The following is a 15,108-nucleotide window of genomic DNA, read 5'->3' on the forward strand; positions in this document are numbered from 1 at the left end:
ATTTAAACATTTATTAACACAAAAAGCAACAATGGTTAGAAGCTGTCTTTTGTGCGAATAGTCCCAAGGCAGCACAACGTGCAGAGTTCTGGACGGCACCCAGGTGATGTCGCCTGGGTGCCGCACTGGTTTAGGGATCCTACAATGCTGCTCCGAAAATTGGCGTGGGGCGTCCCGGGTGGGGCGGGGGGAGGCCTCGTCAGTAGCGGTCTGCTGTGCGAATAGTCCCAAGGCAGCACAACGTGCAGAGTTCTGGACGGCACCCAGGTGATGTCGCCTGGGTGCCGCACTGGTTTAGGGATCCTACAATGCAGCACAGAAAAACAGCGTGGGGCGTCCCGGGTGGTGCGGGGGGAGGCCTCGTCAGTAGCGGTCTGTGTCCAGTGTCACATGGCTGACACAACATGTACGACAGGCACCCAGGTGATGTCCAGTAAACTGCCGCACTGGTTTTGGTATCCTACAATGCTGCTCCGAAAATTGGCGTGCGGCGGCCCGGGGGGGGGGGGGGGGGAGGCGGCGTGAACGGGCCTCCCCAGGTGGCGGCCATCCAGCTGAGTTTCCCCCCCTCTTGCGGCTACAGCGTCTCGCTCACCATGTTGTTGAGTTGCTCCCACTCTTGCAGTGCAGCGATAGGCGGCTGCCACATGGCTGTCAAAATGGCGGACGGCTCTTCGGTTTTGGGCCTGGTCCACTGAAATGGCCCTGGGACACCTTGGAAGTCGGACGCTTGCCTGCTAGGGCTTGGGCTCCATTCTCGAAAAGCGTCCCCTCAGCCGTGAAGATTGTATAAAAGTCTTGGGGGCCCCCGACTCCCGCAGGCTTCCGGTGGGGAGCGGCTGCCATGATTGCTCGCGGAATGACCACGACGGAGCCACGAGATGGTGGTGCTCTCATGCTGACGCCAGCTTCAGTCTGAATGATCCAGAAACAAGGTGGGGCTTTCATCGTTTGGGAAAAAAAAATGTTCTAAACCAATGAAAAGTGTTATTTTTAGGTCATATGACCAAGCCTTCCATCTTTAGGAAACCAAAAGTAAAATGAACCAATGAAAAGTTTTATAAACAAGTCACATGACCTGTTATGCGACATAGGGCTACAAAAAGCGTAGAAAATCCGTTGGCACGTGAGGCGGCGTCAGTAGCGGACCGATGTGCGAATAGGCCGAAGGCAGCACAACGCGCCGAGATCCGGATGGCACCGAGGTGGTGTCCAGCAAATTGCCGCACTGGTGTGGCCATCCTACAATGCTGCGCCGAAAGACGGCGTGTCCAGCAGAATTGCGGTCACTGTTGCGGTACAGTGACTCGAACGCGCCGAGATCCGGATGGCGCCGAGGTGGTGTCCAGCAAATTGCCGTACTGGTGTGGCCATCCTACAATGCTGCGCCGAAAGACGGCGTGTTCAGCTGAGTTCCGGTTACTCTTCCGGCACAGTGACTCGAACGCGCTGAGATCCGGATGGCACCGAGGTGGTGTCCAGCAAGTGGCTGCACTGGTGTGGCCATCCTACAATGCTGCGCCGAAAGATGGCGTGGGGTGCCCCGTTGGCTTATGAGGTGATGTCAGTAGTGGACTGATGTGTGAATAGGTCGGAACCAGCACAAGGCGCCAAGATCCGAATGGCAAGTCCTGGATGTTGAGTGCCTCAGTTGAGATTTCTGAGCAGTGCTTGTAGAACTGTCTGAAGCTTATTTGCACCTGCTGCAGCTTCACTAGGTCCGGCGGAACTTGTTGCCTTTTCCTTTGTGCTTCTTTTCCTACAATGCGTTTCTTCTGAAGACACGACCAGGTCCCTGAATGTGTGCAGGGGGACGCTATTGAATGAATGAACGCGCCGAGATCTGGATGGCACCGAGGTGGTGTCCAGCAAATTGCCGCACTGGTGTGGCCATCCTACAATGCTGCGCCGAAAGTCGGCGTGGGGTGCCCCGTTGGTTTATGAGGTGATGTCAGTAGCGGACCGATGTGTGAATAGGTCGGAACCAGCACAAGGCGCCCTGCACTGTTGAGCCTTTTTCAATGTCTGTTTTTTGTTCTTTCCCCTCCATCAAAAACAAAACAAAAATACAAGGCGCCAAGATCCGAATGGCAAGTCCTGGATGTTGAGTGCCTCAGTTGAGAGTTCTGAGCAGTGCTTGTAAGACTGTCTGAAGCTTATTTGCACCTGCTGCAGCTTCACTAGGTCCGGCGGAACTTTTTTCCTTTTCCTTTCTGCATCTTTTCCTACAATGCGTTTCATCTGAAGACACGACCAGGTCCCTGAATGTGTGCAGGGGGACGCTATTGATTGAATGAAAATGGCGGCTTGACACAAAGCTGACTCAAGCGTTACTGTTGGTGCTATACAGACAAAAATTGGTTTTCTGTTTGTACATTCTTCAGGTTTTTTTTTCCATCCAAGTCTGATTGAGAGTTTGTAGAAAAATGGCTTCAGATTTTCCACATACTACTCTTCAACATTCTTCCTAAATGTAACAATGTGAAACTCACTAGGAGAACGGCTGTTTCTGTTTCCTTTCAAAATGCTGCCACCAATATTTTCTGAATGGAAGACACCATCTTGTAACATAAAGGGCCGAAAGGGGTTCTGGTCTGGCCGATGGTTGGTGGAGACATTTTGACTATATCTTGGACCTGCCCCGCCTCGCCCAAAATGGCGCCGGTATAAATGGGACTCGTAACTCTTTGCCCGCAAATGTATATCTAGAAAATGTTATTGTAAGTGGCCCTGTCGTATTTTAATTACAAAATGTACGTCCACCGATTCCGCAACTGTTAGACACCTTTGTTCTTGTCACCTAATGGCCCGCTCGTTACGTTCTTCTACAGTGTAAATGTCTCCTCATCATATACGATTTGAGTTTGCTCCGTGGCCGGCCCACGTGGTTATAGGCCCGTATTTGTATACTGACATTTTCACAATAAAGGTTTTTAAAACAAAACACGGTAGTAGTATTTTCATTTGTAAAGTTTTTACTTTTAGTGACTGTTTTCGAATCAGTAAAAGGCAAGTGAAATAAAGCAGTCCAATTACATGACGGATAAAAGGTATAATATGTAGGAACGCAGTAAAGATAAATGGTCAAGGGCAGTTGTGTTTTTCATGTCTGCAACATAAAGTGATCGATAAGAATCTGATAATCAGGCGTATCGGCGACTAAGACAGCAGGCCGAATCTCTTTTACTCAACGGCTCCGTCATGGAAGGAAGAAACGCCCTTTTTCTCGAAAAAGGAATATATTTTACTTGCAAGACAGTTGTAAATTTTCCGGGAAAGTACATTAGCTTGGAATATTATTACATATGTTTGAAATAAAATATTGTTCGAAAATAATAAAAAGCGTAATTTTTAGGTCATATGACCAAGCTTTTCATCATTAAATTAACAAAAGTAAAATGAACCAATGAAAAGTTTTATTAACAAGTCACATGACCTGTTATGCTTACGTTACGCGCTGCGCGCCGCGCCTCGGATCACTTCCGGGTGCGCTAACACGGCGTGTCATAAAACGCATTACGCGACAACGTAGGTCAAGAATATAGTCTAAATGTCTCCACCAACCAGCGTTCAGAACACAACCCCTTTCAGCAGTCCAAAAAGTTCTGTTAAATGACAACAGAGGGGACAGGCAACAAGAACCATCAGTCAAAGAGGGGAGGGCAAGTTCTTCTCTTCCGGGTCATGTTGGGGCGCTACCGGAACTGATCGAATTGGTAGTCTACAGTGTTTCTGGATGTTTCAGACTGAAGCTGGCGTCAGCATGAGACCACTACCATTTCGTAGCTCCGTCGTGGCCATTCCACGAGCAATCATGGCAGCCGCTCCCCACCAGAAGCCTGCGGGAGTCGGAGGCCCCCAAGACTTTTGTAGAATCTTCACGGCTGAGGGGACGCTTTTCGAGAATGGGACCCAAGCCCTAGCAGACAAGCGTCCGAGTTCCAAGGTGTCCCAGGGCCATTTTAGTGGACCAGGCCCAAAACCGAAGAGACGGCCGCCATTTTGAGAGTCCTGTGGCAGCCGCCTATCGCTGCACCGCAAGAGCGGGCGCATCTCAACTACATGGTGAGCGAGACGCTGTAGTCGCAAGAGCGGGCGGAAAACAGCTGAATGGCGGAAGAGGCACAGTGTAGCAAAAGCGGGCGGAATGGCAAATAAAACGATAAAGGGGCGCCCCACTACAGCTTGTCTTCAGGTCAAACGGATTGTGGGACAAGGTCCAGAATTGAAGAGTCATCAAAAGGCAAAAAGTACCGCCGGACCCCGGGAGCCGGCCGCCTATGTCGGGGGCGATCTCAGGCTACACCAGTGCTATAAGACTTGGGGAGGGTGTCGGAGCCAAGCGTCTTCTCCGAGTCCATGGCCATCACAGCGCCCCTCAGGGGCCTCCGTCAAGCTGTTTAGGAAGGTAACATATCACATTGTTTTCTAATGCAGTCAGGTCCACAAACGACACTCACTTACTTTGAGAATAGTGAAGCTGCAGTAGGTGGAAATAAGCTTCAGACAGTGTTACAAGCGCTGCTCAGAACTCTTAACTATGGCACCCAACATCTAGAACTTATGCTATTTGAGAATGGTAGTGACATCGAAGCATCTCAGGGACCAAAACCATTAACGTACTTTCACGTATGAAAATCTTACTTGGGGAGGGGGCAGGAGCGAAGCGCCCCCTCCCAGTCAGCGCCACCACATCGTATGTTGAAAATCTGAAGCCATCGTTCTACAAAGTCAACCAAACTTGGATTGAAAAATCTAGAAAAATGTACAAACTGAAAACCAGTTTTGGTCTGCATAGCATCAGTAGCAACGCTTGAGTCAGCTTTGTGTCAAGCCGCCATTTTGATTCAACAAAGCACAGGCATTGAAAAAGGCTGAAATTCAGAACTCTAAACTATGGCACCCAACATCCAGGAGCTTGCTATCCGGATCTTGGAGCCTTGTGCTGTTTTCGATCTATTCACACATCGGTCCACTACTGACATCATCTTATAAACCAACGTTATGTAAATAGTTTTTTAATAAAATGTTTTACCCTGTTTCTTTGCTGGTGTGTTGTCTATATTTTTAATATTTGCATAGGGTTTGTCATTATTTTGTGCGGGATGGGTGATGGAGCCGAGCTGTCTTGCAGCCCTCATGGTGTGGAGCTCAGTTCATCTCACTATTTTCGTATTTCTCAAGAAGGGTTGTTCCTAATATTTCTATTTTAGCGAGGTCAAAAAGAGATCCAATTAGTGGCCTACTGATTTTGCTCGATTACTTTTATTTTTTTACACGATTTTTCACTATCTGCAAAGACTAAACAGAGTATTGCGACTTTGTGCTTGTTTGTAAATAGAGAATGATCCAAAGAGAACCAATTCTAAAACAGTAAATGCTTGGACAACAATCAATCAAATGGAGAGACAAGGAGGTACGACGGATTACAACGGGGGTAAAGGCCTGCGTTAACTACCCTTCTGTATCTGCAAAGAGAGAGTACTACTAAGGCAAAAGAGGGGAGGGGGGGGCAGCGTTCAAAGCACATCAGCGTGCATAAATACGAAAATGTTTTTATCTATCACGTACTTGACATTTTAAAGCTTTTCATATTTGCTATTAAAAAACCAATGAAATTCACAGAAAAAACCATAGGTTATAGTGGATATATAGTTAGGAATTTGCATTTACAAAACCTTGAAAATTCAATGAAAAAACCATAGGTTATAGGCCATATATAGTTAGGAATTAGCATTTACAAAACCTTATTTTACTCGCATAAAACCATTGAAATTCCATATATAGTTAGCTAACTATAAGCGCTAACTATATATCGCGCACCCGCAATCCACTGCTGATGATGTCACATATTACATCATTCATGACATGGTCAGTGACATCACTGATGACATCACTGATGACATCTCAAATGACATCACTGATGACAACTCAAATGATATCAATGATGACATCTCAAATGACATCACTGATGACAACTCAAATGACATCACTGATGACATCTCATTTGTCATCACTGATCACATCACTCATGTGATAATACAATGAACCTCTTCAGACTCTAATATAACCTTACATACACTCAGTATAAACAGACACTCACAGACTGTCACTCATCCATGGAGTTACTCACACACCTAGTCAGTCATGCAAAGAATCAATCACACCTCCATTTCCTCAACTATACAGTTATACACATCTTACTTATTCAAACATATAATAACACATATTTACTCTCTTATATAATCCCTGATACAAGCTCACAGTGATCGATACAGCCACTCACACATTCACTGGCTCTTATGTTCAGTTATTTATATATCTCAACTCTCACATGTATTGTGTTTTACATACGTACTTACTTGCACATGTAGCAATGAGAAATCCATTCACTCACCAACACACCCATGCACAGTCAACCGCCCATATAGCTGTTTCCACATGCACTCTTGAACTCATACTCCTAGTGAATCAACTGCTTACACATCTATGCACAGAGTCACGCACCTCCCAGCCACCCACACACACACTCAGCCTCCCATTCAAATATTTGGGCAACCAATCAATAACCCATATGGCCACTCTTATAGCTACTGATCAACACATGCAGCAGCTTACACAACATCAAACATACTGATGCACGAATTAAGACAGTTTAGTCACTAACCCATGTACTCAATGAGACACATTTAATCACTCACTCATACAGTCAGTCATGCACCTACTAAATTCTTCATCCAGACACTTATACATCCACTCATTCTTCAATATTTAAACTTTACAGACACATACAATCACTGGATGTTGTGATCAGTGATGTCATCAGTGATGTCACTGACCATGTCATGAATGATGTAATATGTGACATCATCAGCAGTGGATTGCGGGTGCGCGATATATAGTTAGCGCTTATAGTTAGCTAACTATATATGGAATTTCAATGGTTTTATGCGAGTAAAATAAGGTTTTGTAAATGCTAATTCCTAACTATATATGGCCTATAACCTATGGTTTTTTCATTGAATATATATATATATATATATATATTACCTACTGGCGGTCGCCAGTAGGTATATATAGTTAGGATTTTTTCTCTATGGGACTTTTGAAAATTCTATGCCTAATAACTTTGGCGTTTGTGGACGGAATTGGCTGAAATTTTCAGGAAAATGGCACATTTTGTTTCTGAGCAGCTCCTGGAAATTTGGGGGGGTTCGTCAAGGGGGGGCCGAGAAAAAAGGGGGGTCCCAAAACGCGTTTTTCCCATGTTATTTTCCATAGGGCGGTTGGACTCACTTTTAGCCCGAACGGCTGAATGGATTTTCACGAAATTTGGCAAAATTGTAGGGACTGTTAGCCCGATGTGCCTTTGCTAGGTCTCAATATATGTGCTTCAATGGATTTTGAGAAATTAACGTTTAAATCAAGATATATATCTGTAACAGCGCTCCGGGCAGCTATCCGGTTAGCGAACCTTTCGCGTAACGGAACTTTGCGATGAGAAGCTGATTGGCCCTCCGGTGTCTGTCAACATTCTAAACAGTCCGGAGCGGCCGCCATCTTGTCTCTCGGTAGGATCGAGAGACAAGAGGAGGCCAAAACAAAGGGGGAAATTACCATAAGGGGGCATAGTAGATCCTCGTTGACCCCCTAGGTTTTATGTGGAGGTTTTAAAAGGGCCTAGAGGGTCCAAAAAAAAAAAATTTTTTTTTGCGTGGTAAGCGCCAAGTTCGCGAACCGGATAGCTTTCTGGGCAGCGAACTTTATGGATAAAAGAATGAAAGACTTTTCTAATACTGTATGTTAATTGTTTGTTGTTTTTCTTGTTTTTTTTTGTTTTCTTTGTTTATTTTTTTTTTATGATGTTTCATATTTTATTAAATTTTCTAACATTTCATTGTCAGAAATGTCATAATTTATTATAGGGTGTAATTGTTTTTCATTTTGAAGCAAGTTGTCTACTGCTTCAACACATTGTAGAAGTTCGTGGTCTCTACTGTCATCCATAAAGTCATCAAGTTTGTCTTGGCTGTTCTTCTTCAGTTCAATCGAAAATGAAACTTGTTGTTCGCCTTCCATTTTGCCTGAAATTTTGAATAAGAAAATATATATTAGTAGAGATAGGGCACTGTTGGGATTAATTTTAGATAGGCAGTTTTTATCAGTGAATTTATCTTTTGGCAGTGTATAGTATGAGAGTGGAAATAGGACTATAAAAAAGTGTATGTGATTTAACCAAGACAAGCCTTACTCCATTGATAACTATAACAGAGAAGTCTATCTAAATACATTACTACTACAGAGGGATAGTGTATATCTAGCAGAAAAAGTCTACTATATTAAGTCATAGTGCACAATATATTAAATTATAACTTACCTTCACAAAGAAGTTGAAGTTTTTTGAAGCTTTTGAAATAGGAGGTACAACAAGAAGTAGTAGTCAAAATGGCTGTGTTTCCTTCTCTCCCTTTATATATATACAGGTATATAACCAATCAAATGTCAGGTAATAAAAGTAGAAAATGAAAGTAACATTTTCATTGGTTGTCAATTCCAACAATTCAGATGTGTTTTGTGAAGTAATTTACCTCACGGTACTTGGAGAGGTCTACAGGCTAAATGGCTAAATGGAATTTCAATGAAATTTGTGAGAATGGAAGGGATTGTTATGTAGTATGAGCTAATCTATATTTGATGAGAGTGTCTCTAGTCGTTTTTCTGTAAATTACTTTCCCGCCTTTTTTTAGGACCGCTTTCCGGGAAGCTGCCCGGTTAGCGAACCTTAAGCGTCACGGGAGTCCACCATTTTGTGTTTCGTCCGCATTAAGATACAAGATGGAGGGCAAATAATGTTTAGAATGGGTAGAAGGGGTCATGGTAGACTTATCTTGACCCCCTAGGTTTTCTGAGCGTGGCTGAGGAGGCTTATATGTGCGGGAAAAAAAAATTTTTTTTTAAAAATTCCGCGAGGTTAGCTTTCGGTTAGCGAACCGGGTAGCGCTCCGGGGAGCGAATTTTGTGGAAAATTAGTGAAAAAAGTTAGAGAAAAATAATAATTGTGAGTGATCAGATGTAGGGTAGCTCTGAGAAGAGCTTTTGGGTTTATGGTACATTTAGGTACTTATAAGTAGGTACCAATGCACAGTCTTAAATTCAGAATGAAAATTCTGTTGCCCTCATCTGAGAAGTGAACTCCATCTCCTCTGTAGATATCTTGCATGTAGTAACGCAAGTTGTTGTTGTACAGAGAGCCCATTCCATGGTCTCTCATGTAAGCTGAAACAGATTTGTTTACATGCTTCCTCGCTTTCTCAATTTGTGGACAAAATTGGTTGGACCACCTCCATTTCTGTCTTTGGCATATATTGGAATATACCAAGGCAGTTTGAGGAAAAAGTGCCATTAATTGCTCCAAGGTGTCCTTTAATAGCATTTCCAGACCTACCCCTGTCAAAGTGCCCAAATCATTACCTCCACAGTGCACTATTAACAGGTCAGGTTTTGGCAAATGCATAAAGGTTTTCACCAATGGAATCAATTGGTGACATTTTAATCCTCTTTGGCCCAACCAGTTAATTTCCACATCTTGTAAATTGAGGTTGTGTAAATTTCTGCTCTCAGCATACCTTTGAGCCCAGTGGATGTAACTATGTCCAACAATCCAGACGTTAAACATGGTGGAAGAAGGTTGTTCTGCAGTCAGATGAAGTGTGGTAATGAAAGGGCAGTTGAAACAGTAGGAGTTTCTAAAGAAAAAAAACTGTGGTTTTACTATGCTAATGATTCATTAGCAGTGATTGGTGCATTTCCATTTCTGAAAACAGAAAGTTAGGGTGCATGGATGTGTTCTTTGAAAGATGTAATTTGAATGGTCAAGGAAGAAACAATTAATGAAAGATTGCACTGGATACGCAGGTGCACTGAGAGTTCAGAGTTCAATTGAAACATTGTTTTGTGAATTTGGAAACATGAGAGGTCTTCCAGGAGGTGGTTGCTATGGAAACAAGGCAGACAGGGCAGAGGGGGGAAGGGTTTTGATTTGAAAAAAGTGAGGGAAGAGGTATGATTGGCTAATATGAGAGATATGTGAAAAGAATATCTGTATTTCTGTGCTTTCAATAGCTGCAGCCTTTGGAGTGCATCCTTTTTCTTCTGCTGAAGACAATTTGGTGTATTTCTGAGACTGTTTTCAAAACTCAAAAAATATTTGCTAAGGTGAGAAAAGATTTATTTAATTTAGATAGAGAATAGTATGATTTAAGGAGAAAATGATGAAGAAAGCTGTGTTTTTAAAATGTGGTTTTGTCTCTAGTGATATACTAATAGAATTAGTTTCATAGAGAAATTATAATTGCATATTTGGTGTAACATTCTGGCATGCAGTAACACAAGATATTGTAATACATGGAGGCCATTTCATGGTCTGTTATGTAAGCTGAAACAGATATGTTGCTTTTAAAAACGATTTAAGAAATCAATTACATTTCTCGATATGTACTGCTAGAGCTTTATAGGTTGTTTTGGGCCATATTTATAAGGTATTTGAGTGTCTAAGATGTTGTGTTCGCCTTTTAAAATGTAAAGTGTTCCTCATGGGACAAGTGTCTTGTAAATACGCTCCCACTTGTGCTTCGCAAATTTAGATTTTGATTATGGGAGTTACCTAGCCATGTTAATAGTGTCCCAAAAATGGTGCTAGGGCATTCCAGAAAACACTTTCATGTGTCTCAAGGATATTTTTAGTTATTTCTTCATGAATGCAGGTATACAATTGATTTATATGCTGTGTTTAAAAACGAATTTTGAAATGAATTAAATTTCAGGATATGTACTGTTAGAGCTTCATAGGTTGTTTGGGGTCATATTTAGAAGGCATTTTAGTGTCTTTGAAGTTATTTTTCCCTTTTTAAATGGAAAGCGTTCCTCATGGGGCCCTGAGCAGTTCTTAGCCATGTTATTTAATAGGAAGTGGATAACATGGCTAATAGCATTTGCTGGAAAATGCATGAATATCGCTGATTTTTCTGCTATATTCTTGCATTGTGGCCGTTTTTTTTCACATTGCTTCATAGGTTGTTTGGGTTCATATTTAGAAGGCATTTTAGTGTCTTTGATGTTATTTTTCCCTTTTTAAATGGAAAGCGTTCCTCATGGGGCCCTGAGCAGTTCTTAGCCATGTTATTTAATAGGAAGTGGATAACATGGCTAAGAGCATTTGCTGGAAAATGCATGAATATCGCTGATTTTTTTGCTATATTCATGCATTGTGGCCGTTTTTTTTCACATTGCTTCATAGGTTGTTTGGGTTCATATTTAGGAGGCATTTTAGTGTCTTTGATGTTATTTTTCCCTTTTTAAATGGAAAGCGTTCCTCATGGTGCCCTGAGCAGTTCTTAGCCATGTTATTTAATAGGAAGTGGATAACATGGCTAAGAGCATTTGCTGGAAAATGCATGAATGTCGCTGATTTTTCTGCTATATTCATGCATTGCGGCAGTTTTTTCCACATTGCTTCATAGGTTGTTTGGGTTCATATTTAGAAGGCATTTTAGTGTCTTTGATGTTATTTTTCCCTTTTTAAATGGAAAGCGTTCCTCATGGTGCCCTGAGCAGTTCTTAGCCATGTTATTTAATAGGAAGTGGATAACATGGCTAAGAGCATTTGCTGGAAAATGCATGAATATCGCTGATTTTTCTGCGATATTCATGCATTGCAGGCCTTTTTTTATCACATTTGCAAGCACTTCTTAGCCATGTTATCCAATGGGAGGTGGATAACATGGCTAAGAGCATTTGCTACAAAGGTTGTTTGGGGTTATATACCATTTTTGGGAAATTATTAACATGCCTATCTAACTCCCATAATCAAAATCTAAATTTGCCAACCGCAGGTGGGAGCGTATTTACAATAAATTTGCACCATGAAGAATGTAAAATAGCATACTAGATACTCAAATAACTTATAAATATGACCCAAAACATCTTATGAAGCACTAGTAGTGCATATTCCCAGAAATGTATTGGTTTTCATTTAATGATTTACTTCATTGGTAGGCCTTCACATGTTTTTTTACCTTGGTTTTTTTTCAGTGAAAATCTTATCTGCAACCATGTGTTGGCCTCACCTCAAATAAACAAAACAGGTGATGGACTGAATGTGGATCAATGACACACATTCACCCCAGTCCAAAGATCTGGGCCTAAACAAACCTTTAGATAGGCTACATCTTATCGTCATCCTGAATTAATGATTTAAAATATTAGGGAGTGATTTATGAGTGTTGTATGCCTGTTTTGTACCATTGAGTGTCATTTTTGTGATGCAGTGCTGGTGGAAAATATTTGCTATGTTAAATAATTAGTACGGCATTAAGTTTTAGATGACTGTTATTTATTTACTGTTTGGTAATAGTGGTTAATAACATTTTATATTATATTTTTTCACAGATTCAACTGCAGATTCTTTCATAGTTTGGAAAATGCCTTCCAGAAGTCGAATACGAAAGGCTAGAAAACGTCAAAGACAGCAGGATGATGTTTTATTGCAGCAGTCCTCTTCCCCAAATACTTGTCAAAACACCAAGAAAGGGCCGGGTAAGAGCACGAAATCATTCTTAAGAAATATTTGTAGTAAAAAAAATTTTGCACAAAAAAATGTGTCTGTTCACAAAAAAAAACGTAATTTAAATGGAAAGGAGAGACACATCACAAATGTTACTGGTAGAGGAAGAGATAACTCTGTGCATGATAGTAGAAGGAAACAACAGTTTAGGGACATTCGACAACGAATGTTCCGTAATAGGATATTAGTTAATTTATTGAAAAATATTAAAAAGAAAGGCCAACAGAAAGCGGCATTTTATAGGAAGAAGAAAAATGTAGAGAAAATTATTGATCATGCTTTTGAAATCAAGCGAAAGTTGTTTATTTTGGTAATTAATAGAATTAGGAAACTAAGCAAGGTAATTTCTGATTTCAAAACAAAAAGTAGATGGAAGAGAGTAGTAAATCGTACTAACTTTTGTGAAGTTTTTTCTGGAGAATGGATGCATAGTTCAAGTTCTGAGGCATTTTTTAATGAAGAGACTTATTTTCAGGATAATGATTTGGTGCATGCAGTTGACATCAATGGTCGAGCTTATGAAGTGAAGGATGGTTGTCCAGTTGAAAAAGAACAACTTGTGACAACAGAGACAGAAGAGGCGCTAAGTGATGAGGTTTTAGGAAGACGTCCTAAGGGTCCTGTGTACATTTGGAAGTGTAGTTCAGTTTGCAGTGTGCGACAGGTTTCCATCAATTTGCTTTGTGATTTTATACGGACATTTAATAAGAAAAGTTTGAAGCAGAAAATGAAGTTGTTGCAAAATTTAGATCCTTGCAGAGTGAGACAAATGACAGGTTTGCGTGGTCATTCACTGGCTTGTCTTTCCAGGAGAGTATGCCAGAGTGTTTTTCATCATTTCAGGATGCTAGCAGTGCATCATAATAAAGTGAGAAATTTAGTGAGAATGTTGTATTATGCTAAGAGTCCAGCAATTATGCTTAAACAGTTATGTGCTGCTCTTTTGCATGGTTCTGAAATAGATGTGAAGAATCTTTGTGAAGAAATTGAGTTTTGTTACTTTGGTAGTAAAGATGAGAATGTTCAAATTGACCCTGAAGTAGAGGGTAATGTGGAAGATAATGTACAGGTTTCCAGTACAGATAATTTTCAGAAGGAAATTGCCACGTTTCAGATGAAATCAAGTGAGAGGCCTAATTTCACTTGTGTATGTTGTCGACGCACTTATTATAAGAATCAGACTAAGGTAGTGGATTTATATGCAAAAAGTGAAAGGGAAAATAATAGTGAATGGAAGGATTTAGCCACATACTTGATGGTAGAAAATTATTTTGATTTGGGATCGGATCAACGTGTGTGTACTTATTGTTGTAATAAATTAAACCAAAACCAGATGCCTGCTAGGGCAGTTCATAATAATCTGGTATTGGTTGAGATTCCTTCTGAATTGAAGGATTTAAATACTTATGAATCTATTTTGATTCAAAGTATCCATCCCTTTCAGGCTATTGTAAGAATGGAGCCAAAGACAGGGAAGTTGCCTCCAGCAGATTTACAGAGAGGATTAAAGGGAAGAGTTGTTTATTTGCCTCTAGATTTGAACAAAAACATTAACACAATTGGAATAGAAAAAGTGGAAGAGGAACCTCTGGTTATCTTGGTTAATGGGGTTCCGACAAAGAATAAGAAAATATGGCAAGATTTAGTGGATGTTAGGAAAGTCAAAAAGGCAACAGTGTATTTGAAGAAAAATAATAAGTACTATAAGAATGTATATGTTGCAGAAGAGGAAGTAAGTGATGAAGAGGATAGCGATTTGTGTGCTGGCCAAATTGAGAAACTAGAGGCCTCTAAAAGTGAAGAAATACATGAACATTATAGTGTTCATCCTTTGCATTCCAAGGAAGTCATGGGGAATGCTATTGAGTTGTTTCAAATGAAACAAGCCAAAGGGAGTCCCATTAGTGTTTGGGAGGAAAGTTTGGAAGCTCGGTGTTTCCCACAGCTATTTCCCACAGGTCAAGGAGGAAGATATGATGAGCGACCTCGTGAAATTCCTGCGTCTGAATACCGGACTTTACGATTGTATGCAGAAGATCCTAGGTTTCGGCAATGCATTCCCTATTTGTTTCATCTCCTGTTTGAAAGCGATCTGTCTGGACTTTCATATGCAGTGAACCACATCTTAAAAAGTGGTATACAGATGCGAAACATCTCGGCAAGTGACTTTATGCATAAAGTCAATGTCCAAGACAGTATTTTGGATTCTCACTTAATTAATCTCATGGCGTGTCAGCGTGGTACTAATGAGTACTGGTACCGTCGTCATGGTGATTTAAAATGTATGCTGAGGAACTTAGGAACTCCGACATGGTTCCTCACTCTGAGCTGTGCTGAGTATGGCTGGGATGACTTACTTGAATTTCTACGAGAGGCAAATGGAAATATTGAAAACATTGAATTCAAGACACCTGGAGAACTGTGTTCTTTGGATCCTGTGAATGTATGCAGGTACTTCAATCATAGATTTGAAGCTATGATGTCTT

The sequence above is a fragment of the Lissotriton vulgaris genome, chromosome 12 (assembly GCF_964263255.1).
Source record: "Lissotriton vulgaris chromosome 12, aLisVul1.2, whole genome shotgun sequence".
Taxonomy (NCBI): Eukaryota; Metazoa; Chordata; class Amphibia; order Caudata; family Salamandridae; genus Lissotriton; species Lissotriton vulgaris.